Consider the following 13,452-nt stretch of genomic DNA (forward strand, 5'->3'; position numbering starts at 1 on the left):
TATTGTGGGCGTTGTTGGACTCCTTGGTTTGTGATTTTCCTTCTATTACTTTCTGCAAGGCTGGATTTGTGGCTGCGTATTGTTTAAATCTGTTTTTGTCCTGGAATATCTTGTTTTCTCCATCAATGGTGAATGCAAGCTTTGCTGGGTATAATAGTCTAGGCTTGCATCCATGTTCCCTTAGTGTCTGTAGTACATCTATCCAAGCTCTTCTGGCTTTCATGGTTTCCATTGAGAAATCAGGTGTAATTCTGATAGGTTTCCCTTTATATGTTACTTGACCTTTTTCCTTTGCAGCTCTTAATATCTGTTCTTTATTCTGTATGTTTTGTGTTTTGATTATTATATGGTGTGGGGATGCTTTCTTTTGATCCAGTCTATTTGGTGTTCTGTAGGCTTCTTGTACCTTCATAGGAACATCCTTCTTTAGGTTGGGGAAGTTTTCTTCTATAATTTTGTTGAATATGTTTTCTGGGCCTTTGAGTTGTAATTCTTCTCCTTCTTCTACCCCAATTATTCTTAGGTTTGGTCTTTTCATGGAGTCCCATATTTCCTGAATGTTTTGTGTTAAGAATTTGTTAGATTTGTTTAGTTCTTTAATCTGTGAGTTTATTTCCTCTATTGTATCTTCAGAGTCCGAGATTCTTTCTTCCATCTCTTGTATTCGGTTGGAAATACTTGTCTCTGAAGTTTCTGTTCGTTTACTCAGAGTTTCCATTTCCAGTCGTCCCTCAGATTGTGTTTTCTTCAATACCTCCATTTCATTTATCAGGTCTTGTACTGTTTCCCTTACCTGCTTGATTGCTTTTTCTTGTCTTTCTTGTTTTTCTTGGGTATCTTTGAGAGATTTATTTATTTCCTCTACCTTTTTGTTTGTCATCTCCATTTCTTTATGGCAGTTTTTTACCTCCTGTTTAAGGTCCTCTATTATTTTCATAAAGTACTGTTGAATGTCGGTTTCTTCTATATCTTCTGGGGTAGGGTGATCAATTCTTGTTTCTTCGGGGTGTCTGGATTGTGGTGATGTCATGTTGCCTTTCATGTTATTGGAGGAGCTCCTGCATTGGCGCCTGCCCATCTCTTCCTTCAAAAGGAGCCTGGAGACGTTTGGTGTCCTAGACCAATCTTTGCTGTGACTGAAACTGGTTGGATCTCCCCAGTGCCAGAGGAGGACCTATTCCTTGCGTCACAATCTGAAGAAGCCCGCACTCCCTTGCAGGAATCCTCAGACCTGCCTGGAGGCCAGAGTCTGACTCCTCTGGGTGGATGGCCTTAGAACAGGAGCAGGACACCTGAGAACACTAGGGAAAGCTTGGGAGACACAAGCCTGCAGAGGGAAGTGGGGGTAGGGGGTCTGTGCTCTCTTCCAGGGCAGGTTGCCCCAAGGTCTGCATTCACTCACCAGTTCAGATGGAATGTCAGGGCACAGGATCAGGAATTCCAGGCAGCCCAGGGTCGCAGCCCAGACAAAAGGGCCAAGGTGGGGGCAGGGAGGGATGGAATACCACACAGGGAACCTGGCAGCACAATCTGAAGGAGCCAGCACCCCTCTGCAGGAATCCTCAGACCTGCCTGGAGGCCAGAGTCTGACCCCTTTGGGTGGATGGCCTTAGAACAGGAGCAGGACACCTGGGAACACTAGGGAAAGCTTGGGAGACACAAGCCTGCAGAGGGAAGTGGGGTAGGGGGTCTGTGCTCTCTTCCAGGGCAGGTTGCCCCAAGGTCTGCATTCACTCACCAGTTCAGATGGAATGTCAGGGCACAGGATCAGGAATTCCAGGCAGCCCAGGGTCGCAGCCCAGACAAAAGGGCCAAGGTGGGGGCAGGGCGGGATGGAATACCACACAGGGAACCTGGCAGCACAATCTGAAGGAGCCCGTACCCCTCTGCAGGAATCCTCAGACCTGCCTGGAGGCCAGAGTCTGACCCCTTTGGGTGGATGGCCTTAGAACAGGAGCAGGACAGCTGAGAACACTAGGGAAAGCTTGGGAGACACAAGCCAGTTCAGATGGAATGTCAGGGCACAGGATCAGGGATTCCAGGCCTAACTCTTACATCTTAATTTAACCCACTTCAAGTAATTTGTGAGTCGCCACATGGGAGTGGCTTATCAGTTAAAATTCACAGCATCTGTCTTTGGTGGCTCCATAGCTTTCCTCTGACTCCGCCCTTCTTCCTCCCAGCATTCAGTTCTGTCTTCCCTGCCTACCTAAGTTTTGCATTATCAATAGACAAAGGCAGTTTCTTTATTCATTTATGTTAATCACAGCACACAGAGGGGACTCCCACATCACCTCCCATTTTGTTTAAATAAGAAGAAAGGTTTTAACTTTAACATAGTAAAAGTACATACAAAAACAGTTATCAAGCAAGAATTAGTTATATCTATTTTATCATAACTAAGAAAAACTATAACTATAAATTCTTCAATTCCATCAAAGACTCCAGAAGGATATAATATTACCTAAGTAAATAGGAAGTACATATTAAGCAACTTCCATAACTCTCGAATTGACAGAGACATCTTGCTACCTGGACAGTCACCCAAAGTTCTTTCGTACCATTGGGGCATCCATCTTCAGCCTACAGGCCCATTGTATCCAGCAGACTTTTCATGAAGGAGGGAATTTCAAAGACAGTTCTGTCTATAGTAGCAGTTTCCAGTTACTTTCTTCTGTGTCCTGCAGAATGTTTCACACGCCCTTTCATGAAGCAGGAACCCCGAAAGATCATCTCACCTTTAGGTAAATTCAGCAGTCATTTCTCTGTGGGTCCTGCATGTTCAGTTAAGCAGTCCAGGCATGAGCAGTTTCTTGCTCAAATGGCTAAGGAGCCTCTTCAATAGCCATCTTCCTCTCAAAGTAATTGGTGCTGCCAGGAGCAGATGTGTTTCACTGTCATAAAAAGTCCTAATTATTAAAACATTTTAAATGCCATATTCTGAAGGTCTCTGAAAGATTTAAAGAATACCTATCTAACTGAAATTTATCTCTATACATCTAGAAAATCTAACATGACTACATGCTTAACTATTATAGATGAGTATCTACTAATTCATATTAATTATACATTACACTTTTTAAATGAACTACACAAACACAACACCTTAATCAAGATCAGAAATATACATATAACAAAACTGACCTTAAATTTGCATTCATAGGCCAAGATCCAATGCAAATTATTTGTATCTCTATTATAACCCCTTTTAATTGTCAAGCAAACATTTTAGTCAATATTTGGGAATATGGGCATAGTTATTTTTCGAAACTTTTTCCTGCTGTTTTGGGGCATTGTTAATCAGGTCTTTCATGGTGTATCCTGTATAATAGGTTCATTTCAGTCAGCAGTTAGGTTAAGTTATTTTTGAGGGTGTTCACGACAACTTTTCATGGTGGGGCATGGTCTATCACACCATACTGGTCTAGAAGCAATCCACAGGTTCTCATCTTCTGTGAAAACAAAACAAGAATCTCTTTTCCAAAGCAAGATATCCTTAGACTAAAATTTTGGAATCAAGATACCTTTATGTTGATTTAACTTGGCAGTCCATACAATGAAATGTCTCTCTGTACTTATCTCCTTCACAGCCAAAAAATCCAAAAAAGACACAATAATATATATAATCCAGACTCTCCATGAATTTTTCATTTTTATGTGGCTTATTTATTTTTGTTCTGTCTCTTTAAAGACTTTACCTCTTTTTCTATATTCTTTTTCCTCTCTCTCCCAAGCCCACATACATTTATCCAACACTGTTACCCATTTAGCAGTCTTTTATGTCTGTCCTTATTGCATTATCTATAATTCTTTACTGTACAAGAGTGATTTTGCTTTGTGCTTTTAAAATGCTAAGCACTCAAGAATCTCAGCTGTGACATTAGTAGGTCAAATATAGTACTTTCTGCTTACCTACCCAGTCGAAAACTTCAGCTGCGCAACTTTTATGACATATACGGTACTCCCAGCTAGCTCTGGGCAGTCCAGCTAGGCAGAGCTGCTTGAGCCTCTGAGCCACAGGCACCACCCCAGTTCCAGGCACAAAGCTGGTCCAGGTTGTTATTAAGCAAGCAGCCTAACTCAACCCAACTCAAATGCTCTGTAGCCGGGCCTCCTGCCTGAAAGAGTCAGAGTTCATGCTGCAGGCCCAGAAAGTCAGCATTTTAAAACTGCTGCTTTTTTCCTGCTACAGCGGAATCAGGAAAATCTCTCTTAAAGGAGCTGCAGCAAGCCACCAGCAAACAGCAAGAAGCTGTTTCATTTAAAACACTGCTTGGCCCATTAGCTCTAGCATCTTATGGGCTAACTCTAAATTTTTATTTGCTAATATATATAATATAAAAAGAAATTCATGGCAAAACTAGCAGAGGCAGTCTTGGCCTGGTGCATCTCAGAGATTAATCAATGATTGGACATTCAAATACAAACTACAGTTTATATTGGTTGATTAGAAGTGTCCACTGCAACAGAGAATACACATTGGATTTGAGTGGGACTGTGAGATAATATCTATAGTAATAAAGTCCACACTTATTTCTCCCAACAGATATGAAACCACCTTGTGATCCAAATCCCCGTAAAAGGGTTTTGAATGTAAGATGGAACAGTCCAGCTTCAATAACTAAAAGTAGCAATGCAACATTTACCTCTAAAAATGGCTTTGTGGCCTGGGAAACAAAGCTTTCTGCTGGCTTTAATGTAAGACAGTCTTTAAGAAAGCATTCCCAAAATTACTGCACTAGAAAACCAAAGGATATATGATCTCTTCCAGAGTAACTCCCTTATTTTCCAAAATGTGTTGGACAGTTTGGGTTTTTGCTTTCGTTCATATTTGTATTTCTTCCTCACATTTTCTTTCTCTCATTGTATGAATTGAGGACAAGCACTTTCTCACTCTGTATATCCTCTCTAAGTGACTAACCTGGCATTGTGTATGTAGTAGCAAAATGAACAAACCAACTAAAAAAGACCCTTTAATTTTTATTGAGTTAAATCAGTTTAGTTAATATTTTTCAACACATTGATGGTTTTAATATAGTAGGATTTATAAGTAGATAAACAATAGATTTTATATTTTCTCTACTCAAAAAACTTAGAAATTCTTAAATTGTTAAATATTATTAAATATTCTCTTAGGACTAACCTAGGAAGTTACAGAACTAAGTAGTATAAATCAGCCTAGAAAACAGCATTATTGACATTCTCCATGGTGTCTAATTAACTAAAACCATTTATAGACAAATGATGACTTACTCCTAAAAAGCATTAAAGCTTGAAGTAAAAGTTCCTAGTATGTCTAGCCACATTTCATTTTCTAGTTTCTGTGCCTATGCACTATATGCCTGCTTATATTTGTTACTTTTCAATTGTATTAATGAAACACCTTGACCAAGGCAACTTATAAAAGAAAGCATTTAATTTGTGGCATCATGATTCAAAGTGTTCAAAAGGTTACAGTCAAAGACCGTCATGACAAGGAATATGACAGCAGGCAGGCAAGCAGTCATGAGGCTAGCGTAACAGCTGAGTGTTCATATCTGATCCAGAGACACTAGGCAGAGAAAACTAATTGGGAATGTCTGGGTTTTCAAACCTCAAAACCCACCTCAAGAATACATCTCCTCATACAAAAGCACACTCCCAAATCCTTCACAAACTGTTTCACCAAGTAGTGGTGAGCCCATTGAGGCCATTCTCATTCAGTCCACCACGAATGCTCATGCATGTGCACAATTGTGCATGCATGTTTATGGAGCTCAGAGGGCAACCTCAAGTGTCCTCCCTCAGATTTCCCTCTTGCATCTCTCATTGGTCTGGAACTTGTTAAGTGTGTAAAACTGGCTACACAGAAAGTCACAAGAATCTCTTTGCCCCTGCCTTCTAGGCCCTGGGAAGTTATGCGTATACCAACACACTCAGCCTTCTTACATGAGTTCTGGGGATTGAACTCCTGCCCTCAGTCATGTGTAGACATTTTACTTGCTTAGCTGTCTTGCTAAGTCAATAGAGAAAGCCTCAAAGTCACCCTTCATGACCTACTTCTGCCAGCATGTCCCCAATAATAAAAGGGTTCTACTTCCATAAACAGCAACAACAACTGGGAACAACTGCTTATATGCATAGGGCATTTAAACATACAAATCATAGCACCTGGAGATACTGAGAGGCGATTCTTACATTTTTCCAAAATGAGAAGAAACATACATTTATTAGATTATCAAGTAGAGTTAATATACTTTTAGATACTTTTACTTTTAGACTACTTCAGAAATAATAAAAGATTCCGTGTTATTTACAGTTTTTATTCATACCTTTTTCTTATATGTGACATATTTTGATCATGTTTCTTCCCTCTACTTCTCCCAGATCCTCCCCACCTTCCTACCCACTCAACATTACGTTCTTTCCCTTTGTCTTTCAAAACAAAACAAAACACAAAAATAAATAAAATCTTCATTTTTTTTGAGGGCTATGAGAATAGTGATTTAACAGCAGTCCTGAAGCTCTGAAATAATGAGTGAGATCTTGCTGAAGAATATCTCACCCAGGGTTTTTACTGTGTTTCAGAGATTTCTTTTAGAAAAAATTCCCTGCCATTAAGAGACCATCCAGCCTTCCAAAGTTAGAGGCTTAAGAGTGGGGATACAGCTATGCCCTGGATACTGAGGCTGTTAATGGTGTCAGGTTAAAATACTGCCATATAGATGCATAGGAATACATACATACATATATATGTATACACACACACATACTTCATTGACTTCTGTTATGGGAGTTAAGATATACAATACAAATAAATACATACGGAAAGAGAAATGTTTTGTAATGAAATTATTTCATGCTTCTTTCTCTAGGGCCAATACAGTATCTACCTGCCAGAGAGGTGGAATGAGTATCCTCTTCTCAATTAAAGGACCAAAACTAACAACAGTAGCCAAACTGAAGCTGAGCTAAGGATCAAGAACTTATTAGATTCTCTTACGGTGGTAATTATGTATGTAATTATGTTCTATGCAGACATAGAAAACATGACTTCAGATAATACGTGTAGACAGCCAAGAGGCCCACATGCTTAAGCACAGACTTTGGTTGAAACTGCAGCCATAAAAGAATGGCCTTTGGAATCCTAATCCATTAAAACAAAAAGGAATTTAAGCAGACATGTCAAACAGATGAGAGATTAAGAAACTAAGGCCCATGACAGTTAAGAGACCATTCAAAGGTCACAGAACTGTCAAAGTCAAATCACAGTCAGTCAGGCATCTTCATGGATTTCATATCTGCAATTGCCTGCTTAGTATTGTTGTGAAGGAGAAGTCCAATGCTTACATTTAAGGTTAGGAACGTCGCTTAAATCCACGCAAACTGAAATTTTGAGATACAGCAAAGAGACAGCAACACTAGAAACAACAGGAAAAATAATGGTTTTCCTTTTGTCTTTGTCCAGTGAATTCTCTTCTTTTGGCTAGAGATGAAGCTGTGGGAACTTTCCCCTGGATTCATCTATTCCCTGGGAAGAAAGTTCAATGTAGGTTAAGAGGAAACAATTCCTCGCCAAGTAATGATAAATTGCCTAGATTGAAAGTTCGCACCATAAACACGTTTGAAAATCACAGACATCTTACAAAATTAAATTTCCATCTAGTGAAGTTGAAAGGATTCTTTGGAGGAAAAGAGAGACAAATATTTTAAGCCCTGCTTCTGTGATCTGCATTTGTTGTTCTGTCTTTAGGGCTCACTCACAGTTACCTGAGAACACTCATAATGGTCTCTTTATTGTTTTACCTTAGTGAAATGGATAATGTTTTGACTGTAACTACTGGTGTTCCTCTTTCATAAAACACAAAATGCCATTGAAGTTTTGGATTTACTCAGTTATACAGACTTTGCTGAAGCTAAACACAAAGTGATTGTCTTAGCCAGAGTTATTTTAGGTGATGGGTTATATGTGATGATAACAGACCATGACCAAAGCAATCTGGGAAGGAAATGGCTTATTTGGTGTATGCTTTCTTATCATAGTTCAACATCAAGGGAAGTTGGGGCAGGAACTCAAACAGGGCAGGAATCCGGAGGCAGGAGGTGAGACAGAGGACATGGAAGTGTGCTGTTCCTAGCTTACTCAACCCACTTATAAAACCGGGACTATCAGCTCAGGGATGGCTCCACCCACATTGGGCTAGACCATCCCCCATCAATCACTGTAATAATTTGACTAGGTATGGCACCCCGTAGACTCCTGTGTTTGAATGCTTGGCCATAGGTAATGACACTAGTAGGAGGTATGGCCGTGATGGAGTCTGTGTGGCCTTCTTGGAGAAAATGTGTTACTGTGGAGGGCACTCAACCATGCCCAGTGAGGCAATTCACTTCCTGTCACAAGCAGATCCAGATATAGAACTCTCAGCTCCCTCTGCAGCACCATGTCTGCATGCACGCTGCCTTGCCTCATACCATGATGATAATGGACTGAACTCTGAATCTGTAGGTTAGCCCCTATTAAAAGTTTTCCTTTATAAGTGTTGTCATGGTCATCGTGTCTCTTCACAGCAATCAAAACACTAAGGCAATCACTAATTAAGAAAATGCTGTACAGGCTTGCCTATACACCCATCTTATAAAAGCATTTTCTTAACTTTGGTTCCTTCTGTTGATAAGACTTTAGCTTGTATCAAGTTGACATAAAACTAGCCAGCACACTTATCATATATTTAACAAGTTTATCCATATGAAATGTCTTGTGTGCATTCACACTTTTTTGCATACCACAGAAACTAAATTTTCTATAATAATTGATATGAATGGATTCGTAGAGTGTTTCTAATTCATCTGAAAATTATCTTTACAAGAGTTTACTGTACCAGTTAAACTAAGATGTAGTTCCTTCAAATAGATGAAAAAGTTCAATAATTTGAGTTCCAATATTGTAAACAAAAATATATTTACAATTGAAAATACATTTTTTCATACAAGTATACCCAAGCCCAAACTATCTTCTGAGTCTCTCACTTTTCTTCATCCTGTCCCTTTATAGACTCTGCACTGATTTCCCATAATTCTTAGGCCCCAACCCCCACCCAGCTTTTGCTCTTTGTTATATACATAGACATACACATATTTTGCCTCACAAATGCTAGCAAATGCTATACCATCAAATTGCATCCCCAGCTCTCTGTTTTTTAATAGCTATACCAAATTCTATGTCACATGCCAGAGATAGAGCAGGTACCTTCCAAGAGTCCAACCCACCTTTCTACCGCACCTACCATATTTTGCCTGATGCTATATAAACTTAAGAAGCAATGAAGTACAATAGTCTTAAGGAAGGGTTCAAGTCATACAATCTGAGTTCAAAATCTGCCATCTTTTGACTACAACTCACTGTCCTTTAACCTTTCTTGTATTTGAGTTCATTATTTTTAATACCTAACAGAATTGTTCTAACAACCTAAAGTTATTTTCCAACTTTGCTTTCTCATGATGTGATAAAAACACCTTGGCCAAAGGCGACTTGGGAGAGGAAAGTGACTATTTCACTTTACAGTCTACAGTCCACAATGAAGAAGAGTCCGGGAGGAACTCAAGGGTGGAAGCTGGAAGTAGGAACTGAGGCTGAGACAATAGAGAAATGCTGATTACTGGATTGTTCTCCATGACTTGCTGAACTTGCTCTTTTATACAACCCAGGACTAGCTGCCCAGGGGCTACCCTGCTCCTAGTGGGCTGGGACCCAAATTAATCAAGAAAATAATCCCACGGACTTGCATACAGGCCAATCTTACAGAATCATTTCCTCAACCTGACATTTCCTCTTCCTAGGTGACCCCCAATTATATTGTTGTCCAAAATTAACTAGCAGTTATAGATTATATAATATATACAGTATACTATATGTGTGTATTTGTCTATTTCTTTGAAAACCCAGTAAGTAATAAATGTAACTTAATGTCAATATCTAACATTATCATTATTATCTATAGTAAAAAAAACAGCTACCATTCAACAAGGTGACTCAGGAAGTCGATTAATATTTCAAATTACTTTTTTTTAAAATCAGAAGTAAATAGTGTTTTCCTTGGTATTATTTATTGTATAGAAAATGAACTCCAAACTTAGTGACTTTAAAATTCCTACAGATTATCAATACGGGTATGGTACATGGCATCCCATCACTTGGGAGACTGCATTTCACATGGCTAAGAACAGATGAGGATCGAATGGAAAGATACACTTCCAATTGCATGCTTTGCTGGCCTCTACTTTTTACAAGCTGTTCATCTGGGGACTTTGGTTCCTTTTAGGCTGTTTGCCATATATGACCTTCCATTATCTTGACATGCTGACCTCTTTAAAGGACAATTTATCACACTGCAGCTTCCTTTGTCAAACCAAATGGAAGCTGTTTAGTACCTAAGCAAGGATGAAAATCTACATTCTTCTCCCACTCGCTGGAAAAGTGTGAGTCAAACTCTCATTTAATGGAATGAGATTGCACAAGAGTTTGACTGTTGTGGCAAGAGGGTTATCAAGAATCCTCTTTGAATACCTCTAAAACCTTATAAACTTACTTCAGAAATTAATAGGATTAATGTATCAAAACATTGAGTATCTTGCCTTGCAGATCAGATCATCAACGACTACAAGCTCCTATTCCACTTTACTAAAAGTTCTATAAGATGGACAGACTGACCATTGCTTCCTGAAGAATGTTGGTCCTCTAATAAACAGATTTGGCTCTCACCAAACACTGGAGGTACAAATGATATTAACCCCATTATTCACAATCTATATATTATACTCACTCTCCAAAAGTTCAACTTATATACCTTTCATCAGTGTAAATGTCAAAATAATGGTCCTCAAAAATGTCCATACCCCAACCTGTAAAACACGCAAAAATGTTTTGTAACAACAAAATAAACAAACAAAAACATTTCATAGTTTAAGAGACAGGGAAGATATAATTATGGACGGATCATGAACAAGAAAGACAAATCGTTAAAAGCAGCAAGCATATCCTAGCCGTAGTCAGAGAAGAAGCAGTAAAGACAGGAGAGTTATTAGAGAGATGGAACATTTCAAGCTTCGAAGCAGAAAGAAAGGGACATGAGTCAATGAATGCTAGACAGGTTCTAGAAGGTACAAAGCCAAGAACCAGATTCCAGCCTGGAGGCTCTAAAACCTAATACAGATTGCTGACAACTTGATGAGATGAGTGTTGGACTCCTGACCTAAGGAGTATGCTACCAAAGTGGAATTGCTTAAGTCACTATGTTAGTGTCAATTTATTACAACAACAATATGAAAAAGTACAAAGGGAACATATGCCAACTCCTAGTGAGAAAAAGTATATACAAGTACTTAATGAGGATAGGGTGTCATTATATGACGCAAAGTACTATAGATCATTAAAGGTAAAGAAATTCTACTTCAACAACCAATTGTAAGCCATAAGCTATTTTTAAAAAATATATTATATTATAAAATCATTACTTATCATCAAAAGTAGAAAGAATAGAAAATGCTATTTTTATTTAACAAATATTTATAGAAAATTCATTGTGGAATACAGTTACAAATATTTTATTTAATCATTCATTTACGTATTTAACCATAAAAGGAAGCAATTATTACCATTCTGTTTTAAGGTGACAGAGTCAAAAAAACTTGCCTAAGATCACATAGTTTCATGAGAGACAAGGGAAAGATTTAAGTGCTCTAATTCCACAATTCATACTTCAAACCACCATGTTTCTTTAATAATTTAAATAAAAGTATGATAATAAAGTAACTATGTATAAATATATATACACATATTTTCTCTAAAATTCACTTCATAAACTTTTTCGACTTAAGCAACTGAACATACTAAGTATTCTGTATCATTCTTCCCAATTTATTTATTTGCCAATTACTTACTGTCTCTTGTGACGATAGACACATAGAGAAAGAGAAATAGAGTTCATAGATTAGTGATGACACAAAAGAGTAAATAATTTACAGTATGACAAAATAATGTAAATAAATATTAATATATTTTAAATAAAATAGACTCAAGCAAAGCCACCTCTATGGTCTTATTTGCAGACAAATTCACAATTTATATGAGGAAATAACATGTATAAATAAATACTTGCTTGACATCTTACACACTGTACTATCAGCATGTAACTCGTGCCAGGAGGAGGAGAAACGCTTTATATCTGGGAGAGCTGACAAAGGGAGCAGCACCTCATGGTTCGAAGAAGGCAAGGTTTATGGAGTTTAGTATTTTAGAAAGTCTATTCTGGCAAAGTAGGAAGAGTACACTTGTCATGTGGAAAAGCTAAAGGCCATCAGCCTGGTAGGACACATCTGAAAGAATGGGGACAAGAATAAAGCAAAGATAGCAAATAGTCACCCAGGAAGTAAGTTTTAAAAAGTGGTATTAGAAGGCACCAGGACCCCTTCACAGCCCTTTAGGAAACAGACCTTCAGGGAATGTCAACAGCAAACCATAAATGCGAGAAGTTATAGTGGATACTGTTTAAACAACAGGCAAGGAACGGTCAAAACAGTGTCTGTTGTCCTCAAGAGTTTGGGCATTAGCTTAGGGGCAACTAGAGTCTGAAAAGAGTTCCAAGTGCCATAGCCTGGGAATATGTCACTTTACCATGATAAAGGGGACTTTGTTAATGTGATTAAAGTCACAGACTTGACAATGAGCGGCAACATAATCAAATGGATTTTTCAAAAAACAGTGATTTGAGATGTAAGGATGGAAAGAAGAACAGAGGAGCAGAGGGTGTCATCCCCTAATGCCAACTAGAAGATGGAGAAAGACAGCCCCAGCATGGAGATGGTGGGTGGTCTCCAGACCATTCCAACAGTCTTCTGCTCACAACAGTCAAGGAGCAAAAAAGAAAAGAAAGGATAAAAGAAACCTCAACCTGACACCAGCAAGAAGCTAAATTTGGAAAACAATTAAACCTTTGATGAAGAAAAGCTCCAGATCCCTTCACTGATCCTCCAGGGTAGAAGCAGGGCCTGTGCACACCTTGAGTATAGGCCACAGAGGCCCATATGGAAATATAAAATAAAAAAATAAATAAGGGTTGTTTTGAGGTGCTAACTTTGTGGTAATTCATTACAGCAGCAATAGTAAAATAACAAGATTGTAAGATCAACTTTTTCTTTAAAAACCCAATCATATTGATTTAAGAATAATGTATTATGCTAATATAAATTTAACTTCTTAAAGTCAGCAATTTTAAAATATGTTAGAGGCATAAATCAATGTGTTCTTAACATTTTATTGTTAAATTCTTTAGAATCTAAAAGTCACTAAAAGGTAAAAGGAGGATATAAGATGCAATTATAATTTAATATTTTCATTGTACTTAAAGGTAAAAGAATAATCAATTTTTCTTCTCTAAACTCTCATGGTAAATGACTGAATTATATTAATTTGTT

This window comes from Arvicola amphibius, chromosome 11 (genome assembly GCF_903992535.2).
Source record: "Arvicola amphibius chromosome 11, mArvAmp1.2, whole genome shotgun sequence".
Classification (NCBI taxonomy): Eukaryota; Metazoa; Chordata; class Mammalia; order Rodentia; family Cricetidae; genus Arvicola; species Arvicola amphibius.